Here is a 10,623-nt window from a genome sequence, read left to right on the forward strand (position 1 = left end):
ATGCAAATGCTCCTAATATAGACATCTTGAATGAAACGTTATGGAATGTTTCGAGCCGCCGTTATCAGATGTACATATTGCTTCAAAGATCCGTGGAAGAGAGCCAATGAGACTGTGGTTGCGAATTGATGAGCACTGCAAGATTACAGGCAACGTACAGAGAGAAAGCCTCAAACCGTTCCGAGAGACCGACGGGTCACAGATTGAGGCTGTGACACGTTCATGGCATGGAAATACTTTTTAGGTCATCAGTGTAGACAGACAGTGCCTTGAGCTAGGAGAAACCTTGTGTAATTGGCGCCAGAAAGCTATAATTTCCAAGACCACCAGGATAATAGTCCCACCGAACAGGCTGCAAAATTTCTATATTGTTCTGAAAGGGTATAATCATCAGATTTATGAAATATTGATAGGACCCAACTCTGGAACCCACTCCTATCTCAAGACAGGGGCCCCACCATGAATGTGGAGAGTACCACTCGTGCGCTCATTTCTGAATATAGGTAAGTGCTTGTTCAGCTATTTTTAGAAGTCCCATAAAACATAAATGAGAAGAACATCACCATGCTTTTGTGCTCTCCGTTCATGGCAGTGCCCCATTGTTCAAATAGGAGAAGATCCCAAAGTTGGGACTACACCTGTCGATATGCCATAAATGTCCTAATGGGACAACCGCTTTGATTAAACCTCAAAAAGAATAAAATTTTTGCAGCCAATAATTCCTGACATCGATGACTATACAGTTCATCAACAGTGGTGCTCACCGCATTTTATTTGAAACAGTATGATGTTTACGGTAAGTCAACATGGCCACATTTTCTGCAAATCCGGATAAAAAATCTTCAGTGAATTGGCCATGTGTGAGCGTGCCCTAACTAAAATCCCTTTTGCTAAGCTTTAAATCTGGATAATTTACTGCAGTGCCAAAAACCACACAGATTGCCATTTTAGAATCCTTTTGATGGCCACAGAGTCAGAACTTAAATCACTGTAGATTTAAATTTGGTTCTCCAGAACCACAAGGGACAGGGATCTTGTAGTCATAACATGGAGTCACAGTCGAATTATGGCCATATCTGATTGTGGCCTCATTAGAGCTTTTTATGCTGTTAATAATTGCTGTCTCAAAATTTGTACAAGCTTTATCATTCGCAGACAATTGTGCTCCCAGTTGGACCAGGATACTACTGCCTTCTTTCAGCCTCATGCACACTGCTGTATTACAATTCTATTTTGAGGTTACATTCAGAAACCACCACATGTCTCTGATATCAAAATCGAGGCACGCTCCACCAAATGACTTATTAAAGAGCTGAAATCAGGGGTGGACATATTGCCTGTGCAGCTGGTTCAGCTGCACAGGGGCCCAGCAAGGGAGGGGGCCCATCCCAGTGCCAGCAGAAGCGTTTATTTTTTTATCTTATCATATTTTTAATTCCCCACCTCTGCCAACAGTGTAACCCAGTGTGGAGGTCAGGAAGGGGAGGATTTTTATTTTTTTGGGGGGGGGGGGGGGGGGGGGGTCTGATTAGTACTTACTGCGAATCTGCTGCCTATTTGTGTCTACACTCCATAGCTGAAGGAACTTCAATGACATCATAGTCATGTGATCTTTTCAGCAGTCGAAGTGGAGGTAGGACCTGTGATGAGGTCACCGTCATGTGACCAGCGCAGAAAGAGGGAGCGCTCAGCAGTGGAGACCTGTGATGTCATGGAATGAATGTAAGTGCCAGAGAAATGATGGGAGATGTGGTTCTCCACATTATACCTCCTCCCTGCTTAGTGGGAGGGAAATATGTTATTTAACTGGGACTGTATGTTACAGGGGCTGAAGGGAGGGGAGGGGTGTCAGTTACATAGGACTGTATGTTATAGAAGACTATAAGAAAGATATGTTTTTTTACATGGGACTGTATTTTATGGAAGATAGGGGGAGATGACTGGTGTTATTTACATGGGTCTGGATATTTTAGAAGCCTGGAGGGTAAGGAGTAATGTTATTTATATGGGACTATGTGTTGGAGGGGGTGAAGGATGGGATTTAAGTTATTTACATGGAACTGTATGTTATAGAGAACTGAAAGGAAGTTATTTACATGGGACTGGAGGGAGAGGACTGGTGTTATTTACATGGGACTGCATGGTATAGAAGACTGAAGGGAGAGGAGTGAAGTTATTTACATGGGACTGCATGGTATAGAAGACTGTAAGGAAGATAGGTTATTTACATGGGACTGTATCATATAGAAGATTGGTGGGAGCCAACTGCAGTGAACATTATAAATACTGTGGGCAGTGGTGGAGGGCATTACTACTACTGAGGGCTCTATAGAAGTGCCTTATAGATTATAAGAGGTGCCCTATAGGGGGGCCTTATTAGTACTGAGGGCACTGTAGGGAGCCTTATTACCACTGGGAATACTATTTGGGGGTGGCTTCTGCCTGGCAGTGAGCCCGGTTATGTCACTGGCACTAATTTAAGGCTGCCTTAGCCTGTAAAATGGCTAGGGCAACGCTAAAGCCACCCATCAGTGTCAGTCTGTGTTTGGCCCATGTTCATATTTGCCTGCATCATTGAGAAAAAAAAATATAATATTTAAATAGATCCTCTAGGAGCAACGGGCCATTACCATTACACCTAGAGGCTCTGCTCTCTCTGCAACTGCCGCTCCCTGTCTACTTTGACAGGGCCTGGCAGTAAAAATGTCATCCCACCGGGCCATATTAAAGTGCAGAGGGCGTGGCAGTTACAGAGAGAGCGGAGCCATCATTTTTCTCAGCAATGCGGGCACATACGAACATGATACCAACACAAATGCCTTCAGCTACCAAGGTCAGTCCTTTAATTGTCCAAGTGTATGAGGGATTCCTGAGGGAAAGCTGAAGGCCTAGGGAGCATTTTACCATCAGCTATGGACTTCATTGGAGGGTGAAAGCTGGCACTAAAGTGCCTAGGGCAGCATCATATCTAGATATGGACCTGGCTCCACAGCAGCAGCAGGATGTAGTGTCACACATCACACTGCTGGTCTGTGTATGAGGAGGAGCGGTGCGGCCGGGAATCTGCTGTGCTCCTACACCGACCAGCAGAGCAATGTGTGACACTACATCCTGCTACTGCTGTGGAGCGCCAGCGGCTGAACTGTGATCATGAGGAACTAGGTGAGCAAATTTTTTTAACTTCCTGGGAAGGGGGAACATATCTGACCATTACTACTGTGAAGGGGGCACATATCTGACCATTACTACTGTGAAGGGGCACATATCTGACCATTACTACTGTGAAGGGGCACATATCTGACCATTACTACTGTGAGAGGGCACATATCTGACCATTACTACTGTGAGAGGGCACATATCTGACCATTACTACTGTGAAGGGGCACATATTTGACCATTACTACTGTGAAGGGGCACATATCTGACCATTACTACTGTGAGAGGGCACATATCTGACTATTACTACTGTGAGAGGGTACATATCTGACCATTACTACTGTGAAGGGGCACATATCTGACCATTACTACTGTGAGAGGGCACATATCTGACCATTACTACGCGAGAGGGCACATATCTGACCATTACTACTGTGAGAGGGCACATATCTGACCATTACTACTGTGAAGGGGCACATATCTGACCATTACTACTGTGAGAGGGCACATATCTGACCATTACTACTGTGAGAGGGCACATATCTGACCATTACTACTGTGAAGGGGCACATATTTGACCATTACTACTGTGAAGGGGCACATATCTGACCATTACTACTGTGAGAGGGCACATATCTGACTATTACTACTGTGAGAGGGCACATATCTGACCATTACGACTGTGAAGGGGCACATATCTGACCATTACTACTGTGAGAGGGCACATATCTGACCATTACTACTGTGAGAGGGCACATATCTTACCATTACTACTGTGAAGGGGCACATATCTGACCATTACTACTGTGAGAGGGCACATATCTGACCATTACTACTGTGAAGGGGCACATATCTGACCATTACTACTGTGAGAGGGCACATATCTGACCATTACTACTGTGAGGGAGCACATATCTGACCATTACTACTGTGAAGGGGCACATATCTGACCATTACTACTGTGAGAGGGCACATATCTGACCATTACTACTGTGAAGGGGCACATATCTGACCATTACTACTGTGAGAGGGCACATATCTGACCATTACTACTGTGAGAGGGCACATATCTTACCATTACTACTGTGAAGGGGCACATATCTGACCATTACTACTGTGAGAGGGCACATATCTGACCATTACTACTGTGAGAGGGCACATATCTGACCATTACTACTGTGAGAGGGCACATATCTGACCATTACTACTGTGAAGGGGCACATATTTAGACATAACTACTATCTACTGGCACAAAGGGGGGAATAACTACTATGTGGGGGCATTAAGGGGATTGGGTGTGCATAGCTATGCTTTGGGCAAAGTTTGAGGCGTGATCTAGTATGAAAAGAATATATATATATATATATACATATTGTAAACATATTCACAAGATGTATTTTATTTGCACATATATGTTTATATTTGTATGTGTGGTTTTGAGGGGGGGGGGGGGGCAGGTACATCCTCTGCTCAGGGGCCCTTTGCTGCCTGTGTCTGCCCCTGGCTGAAATGTCTTGGAATTTTGTGCACCTAACCCTCTGAGCATTAGACTCGTTTCATATGAGCGTATTATGGGCACATGCAGTATGTTCATCTGTAATACAGGCGAGTGTCCTGGCCTGAGCAGGTGTTTAAGGACCCAAACTCTGAAGCATCATAGAGATCTTTGATGCTGTAGGTTCAGGGCAGTAAACCCTCGGGTTGGACCAGAACCATACTGCATATATACATACATTCCCATAATATGCTCATGTGAAGCTGGTATTGGCCAATACACCCATTCTTGATCACACCATGTGAAAACTCTCCTTGCATTGTCCAAAGATTTTCAAAAATCGCCCTGGCATGTGAAGGGCAATTACAAAATGGTGACTATCCAGCACTGCTTGTAGCCCTTTAAGGTCAACCTGAAATCCCTGCAGATCGTTTGCAGGGAAGCAAAGACCAAGATTATGGGACTGCTGCCATAAAATAATCTTCGCGAATATGAAAGCAAATAATAGAGAAAGTCTGCAGCAGATAAGGGTCAATAAAGTCGGGAAGTGCAGACGCTTTCCTTCCACACCTGACACATACCTCTGAATCCCTTTGTATTTTCCTCCTTTTCGCTTTTCGCTGCGCCGTACAGATCAGGTTAGAATTTGCAATACAACAGGTGCCATATTTTGTACATTTGGCTCCTTTGTAGCATTTCTGTACTAGTGAGGTTTATTTTTCTATGAATCCCCAATAATTCAGAATATCTGATCATCCGCTAGAGAAAAGATAACGCAGGAGGTACCCCATTTAAACCCACAAATGGTAGATTGTGACATACTGTTACAGACTCCATTTTGGTGCATCTGACAAACTGTTCTCTGCTATATCTTTGCATGTTGCAGTTTAATGCAAAAAATTAAAAAAATCGGGTGTTTTTCTGCAATTTTGGAAAATCACTAAAACAAAAACATAATGTCAATATACCTTATGGACCAGGATGATCAGGAAGAAAAGAGTTAGATATCACCCGAATCACAAAAGGATTTATTCACATGTCGCACTGTGATTTTTCTGAAACAACTATGTTTTTACTGTAAGTTTGGAAACATTGTAGCAAAAAATGTGACATGGCCAAGATGTGTAAATAATCTGGGTAAGACAACCACTTTCAGAATATGTTCCTCAGGCAATAAGCTTATTTGCCCAAGATCCCACTCTGGTCAAACAACTCAAGCCAGGAGTCACCACAAAAGAGGAAATCCAGCATTACATGGGAGCCATGAAACCCTTCAAGACCTCCACCATACATGTAAGGCAGGGGTCCGGAGTTTAAAAATGGTGCACACTCCTGAGCGCAATGGCTCCATAGCTGCCGGGTTTCTGCTCTTTTAAACAGCACCTAAGGCTAATGTCTGTGACTGGTGATAACGCCAATCGCAGATGTTTAACTCCACAGATTCAGTGGCCAATTGTAAATCTGAAGCCGCTTTCCCTGGGAGCTTTTCTGGGGCCTGAACACTTCCCCACGGCCCACACATCAATCAAGGGAGCTGTTTTTACAGCTGTAGTTCCTATGGAGCCCTGCAGGTAGCAGGGCGCCATAAGAACATATTGAATATGCAATTTAATTGCAATAGCAATTCATTGCAATGTATTGTAGAAGCATTCTAATGATTGCTTTTTATAGTCATCTATGGTGACTTAAAAAAGTTTAAAAAAAAGTTGTAACGGGAAAAGAATCCAAATGGCCGATTCACCATTTTTTTGTCTCTCCATCTCCCCTCAAATAATTGATTAAAAAGTGATCAAAAAGATATACACACTCCAAAATTCTATAAATAAAAATTACAGATCACCCTGGAAAAAAATTAGCCGTGAGTAAAAAACTGAAACACAAAAACGGAAAATGGCCGGGTCCTGAAAGGGTTAAGATGAATGGTCACCTTGTAATACAACAAGACATCCCAAGTCCTCCAGAATGGGAGCCACTAGCACAGAGCTGCTCTTCATTCTGGCTCATGGAGAGGGATCCAAAAGCATACCATCCATGATGTTCATAGGCCCTGATAGGACCTTTGGACAGATGTTGTCTTCCTGAGATAACCCCTTTAAAAGATTTAAAGCTGTGTGCACAGACTGTATGGCAGCATGAGTCGTTTTACAGACCAGTAGACATGCTGTGTGTTGCTATATGGTGCATTTGAGGGGAGAACACCTCTATAAACATGATGTGAGCATGCCGTGATTTTTTTTGGGCGGTAGCATATGAACTTAGCACAGGGGTTATATAACATGGGTCAATAATATAGCCCCATGGATGCACCTCAACCACTATATCAGGGCCTCTGGCACTGCAGCTGCCATGAAACTACAACTCCCAGCATGCTCCATGCCGGAGGTTGTTGACCCTTTAGCGAGGACAGCCAGTGTTTGGAGTCTGACAGAAGTCATGCGACTGTTTTGCACGCTTCGATCAAGGGGTGACATATGCCTCCGGCCTCGCTCTACCGTTTGCAGGTTATAAATTATTATCTCATTCATTTTTTTATGAGTTTACACTTCAGGGCTGGTGAAGTGAAGGTAAAAGTGGCAGAGATTAGCGGACACTCCCTGGCCTTTCTGGCGCTGTCACTTTGTTTCCTAACGTGTCTTTTGTTGTTGTGAATTACAGGAAAGTTTATCAGATGTCAAACAAAAAACTTCCGTAACTTGCGAATAAGGTCAAGGGCTTTTCTTTCACGGCTTTCAAGTTCTGCAAGTATGTTTGTCTTTTTTATCTGTTCACTGTGCATAATATCCGGAGAGATGGTTATTTTACATTGCACTGTCTAGAAACCGCTCCAACATTTGTTTGCTTAGCTTCTCGACTTAAAAAAACACGGGTCAAATAAGTTCCTAGTCCATATAGCTTGCAGTCTCATCCATAACTTGCCAAACCACCACTTGATTTCCCGTCTGGTTGACCACCATTTGAGTAAATGTTGCTAGAAGGGGTCCCAGAATGTTCTGTCTGTTTTACGGTAGACCGCCTCTCCATGCTGCACAGACATGTTTAGGTTACTCTCACGTCAAAGGGATTTCCATTGTTCTTGCTAGGATATGCCATTACTTTCTAATCTGGGCTGGTCCAACTGCTGGGATCCTCACTGATTTTAAGACTTCACAGCCACCCCGGAGCTAACTCAGCAGGATTGACAACCGTGCAGGAGCAGTAATGACATATACTGGTGGAATGAGGCGCCACCCACATAGGGAATGAGAAGCCTTTATGCCCCTGTGCTCCCACATGATGTGACCACTCCTAAACCTCCACCAACATGGCAATTTTGGTCATTTACCAGCACCATGTTGGCCAACTTACACCATTGCATAGTGAACTTCTGCCTCTTATAAAATTATGATGAAGCAACATTTTCCATCACAAGGGTAATATGCCAGGGTAACCCACAGCTGGTGGACACCTGTCACGGCTGAGGATGGGGAAAATACAAGAATCAGGGAGCAGGTCACCTCGTATCAATCCCTAATTCTGACCCTGTCTCCTAGCCGTATGAGCCGACCCTGATGGTAGGAGGGCTCATACTCCGGAACCTGATATTCCTGCTAGCCCTCAGGGTGGCCCTGGACTAGGAGCTGGGTAAGACTACCTGTTCCTCCTAGATACGGACGAACAGGAGTCTCACTGGCCAAGCTATATAAAGAAAGGGGAAACATAAACAGACATATGGCAATGGCAGGTAAGTGAGACTAGTACCACACCTACCTGCCACAGACACACAACCTGGAACCCATGTACAAGTGCTGCTGTCCACAACAACACAAAGGACACAGCACACACCACACATCACACGGGAACCCAGTACACCATAAGCTGCAATAAATAAAGAGACCAAAGCAACACCTTCACAACACCATACATGAACCTATGCCCACAAGGGTGGCCCCCACTGGCAGATGGTATAACACAGGAGGATGACTCCAGCTAACCATGGCTGAAGTACCCCTCAGACTATTGATCTTAACTGAGCCTTTATAGCCCATGTAGCCACACCCACACACAGACACACCCAGTGCACACACACTGGAAGGAAGTTAACCCTTCCAACACAAGGCAAGGGAAGACGGCCACATAAAGGGGAAGTACACACAAAAACACACACTTCACCTGTTGCCGCGGGCAACGGCATGCGTGGCAACCATGTCCTGGGGATCAGCCAGGAGGCCGAGACACTGCCACCCCATGCATACAACACCAAACATAGTCACGGGCAACCAAGTGAAGGAAAATGTCATTACGCACACCATAGGCCGTGACAACACCTCCAACTCCTAAGATCGTGAAAATCTAAATTCCTTCATTTTCAGGATAGGTAGGGGTTTTGGAAAAAAAGTAATGGCCTATCCTGGTTATATGACATTACTTACTGAGATCAGAATACCCCTTTAAGGGGAATCTGTCACATTGAACATGCTGTAGGAAACATGTTATAGAACAGGAGGAGCTGAGCAGATCTATATACAGTATAAGCAAGAGTTATATTTAATTCATTTACGTTCCTGCTCTTTCTAGTCTTAGGAGTCCAGTTGTCTTATTAGTGATGGACAGTCTTCCTTGTATGAATATATGTACAGAGTTAACTGTCAATCACTATTTAGGACCACCCACTGGACTCCTAAGCTTAAAAAAATTACAATTCATACTGAATCTGAATACCCAACACAAGAGAACTGGGTTCCTACAGGGTTGAATACAAAGTATACTACCTGGTAAAGCAATCCAATACAGTGAAGCATCTACAGAAGACCACTGTGGCGAAACCAACCTCGCCACTGGGTTTTGGAGGGGCCGGTTTGCCAGCCTCTTGCCCTAGGATTATGGCCCATACTAACTTTGAAGGAGAAGATAGTCCAGCCACACAGCTTAAATCTGTGGAACTGTTTTGGTCAGGAAAGCCATGCTTGTGGCCGGCCAAATGTGACTTCCATGGAATCCGGAAACCCCTGCTCGGATCTGGGTGATTATTGGATATGTTGTTCACCCAGATCAGAGCTATCCATGGATGTATACATTATGGGGAAATGTGGGGTTTTGAGGTGTTTTCTGTGTTTTGGGAAAAATGTGTGTTTTCTGTCTGTGAGGGATTAAGTTAGCCCATTACGTTTGGTAATTCTATTTTGTTGATTGCGTCTCAGACAATGCCAGTGTGTTAGTTAATTGCGTCTCAGACAATGCCAGTGTGTTAGTTAATTGCGTCAAAGACAATGCTCATTGTATTTTGTTGATTGCGTTACAGACAGAGGGAAGGGGGTTTTGTGTACAATTGCTGTGAAGGTGTCAATACTGTAAATGCATGTGATTGGCTGTTTTTACAAAACCCTGTGGGTGGTAAGCTTGTTGGAAGATGTGTATAAATCAATGCTGTGAGTTCAAATAAAGGGTTGCTGTTTTACATTCAACATAGAGCCTCGTTTCGTGTGTGGGGATTGCTATACGTATATACTCTCCTGGCTATTACTTCTAGCTCTTGTAAGAGCTGTTCCTGTTCCTGGTTCCTGTGGTGGTATCGGTGTCGAGTGGAGTGCTTGGAGTCCTCGGGAGGCACTGGGAGCATCTATCAACGGAGGTACCCGGTCGGGGTGTCAGGAGATCCTAGCATGGCTGAGCGGTCTAAGGCACTGGATTTAGGCTCCAGTCTCTTCGGAGGCGTGGGTTCGAATCCCACTGCTGCCACCAATGTAAAGGATCTCCTGACACCCCAACGGGTACCTCTGTTGATAGATGCTCCCAGTGCCTCCCAAGGACTCCAAGCACTCAAATCGACACCAATACCACCACAGGAACAGCTCTTACAAGAGCTAGAAGTAATAGCCAGGGGAGTATACATGTATGGCAATCCCCACATGAGATGAGGCTCTATGTTGAATGTAAAACAGCAACCCTTTATTTGAACTCACAGCATTGATTTATACACATCTTCCAACAAGCTT

At 44.4% G+C, this 10,623-nt stretch overlaps 1 non-coding gene across 1 annotated transcript; it reads left to right on the top strand.

Moving 5' to 3' along the window:
* Window positions 1-10,278: 10,278 nt before the first annotated feature.
* Window positions 10,279-10,366, top strand: TRNAL-UAG. The gene has a single exon. It is a non-coding gene; the product is annotated as a tRNA-Leu (tRNA).
* Window positions 10,367-10,623: the final 257 nt, after the last annotated feature.

This window comes from Bufo gargarizans, chromosome 6 (assembly GCF_014858855.1).
Source record: "Bufo gargarizans isolate SCDJY-AF-19 chromosome 6, ASM1485885v1, whole genome shotgun sequence".
NCBI lineage: Eukaryota > Metazoa > Chordata > Amphibia > Anura > Bufonidae > Bufo > Bufo gargarizans.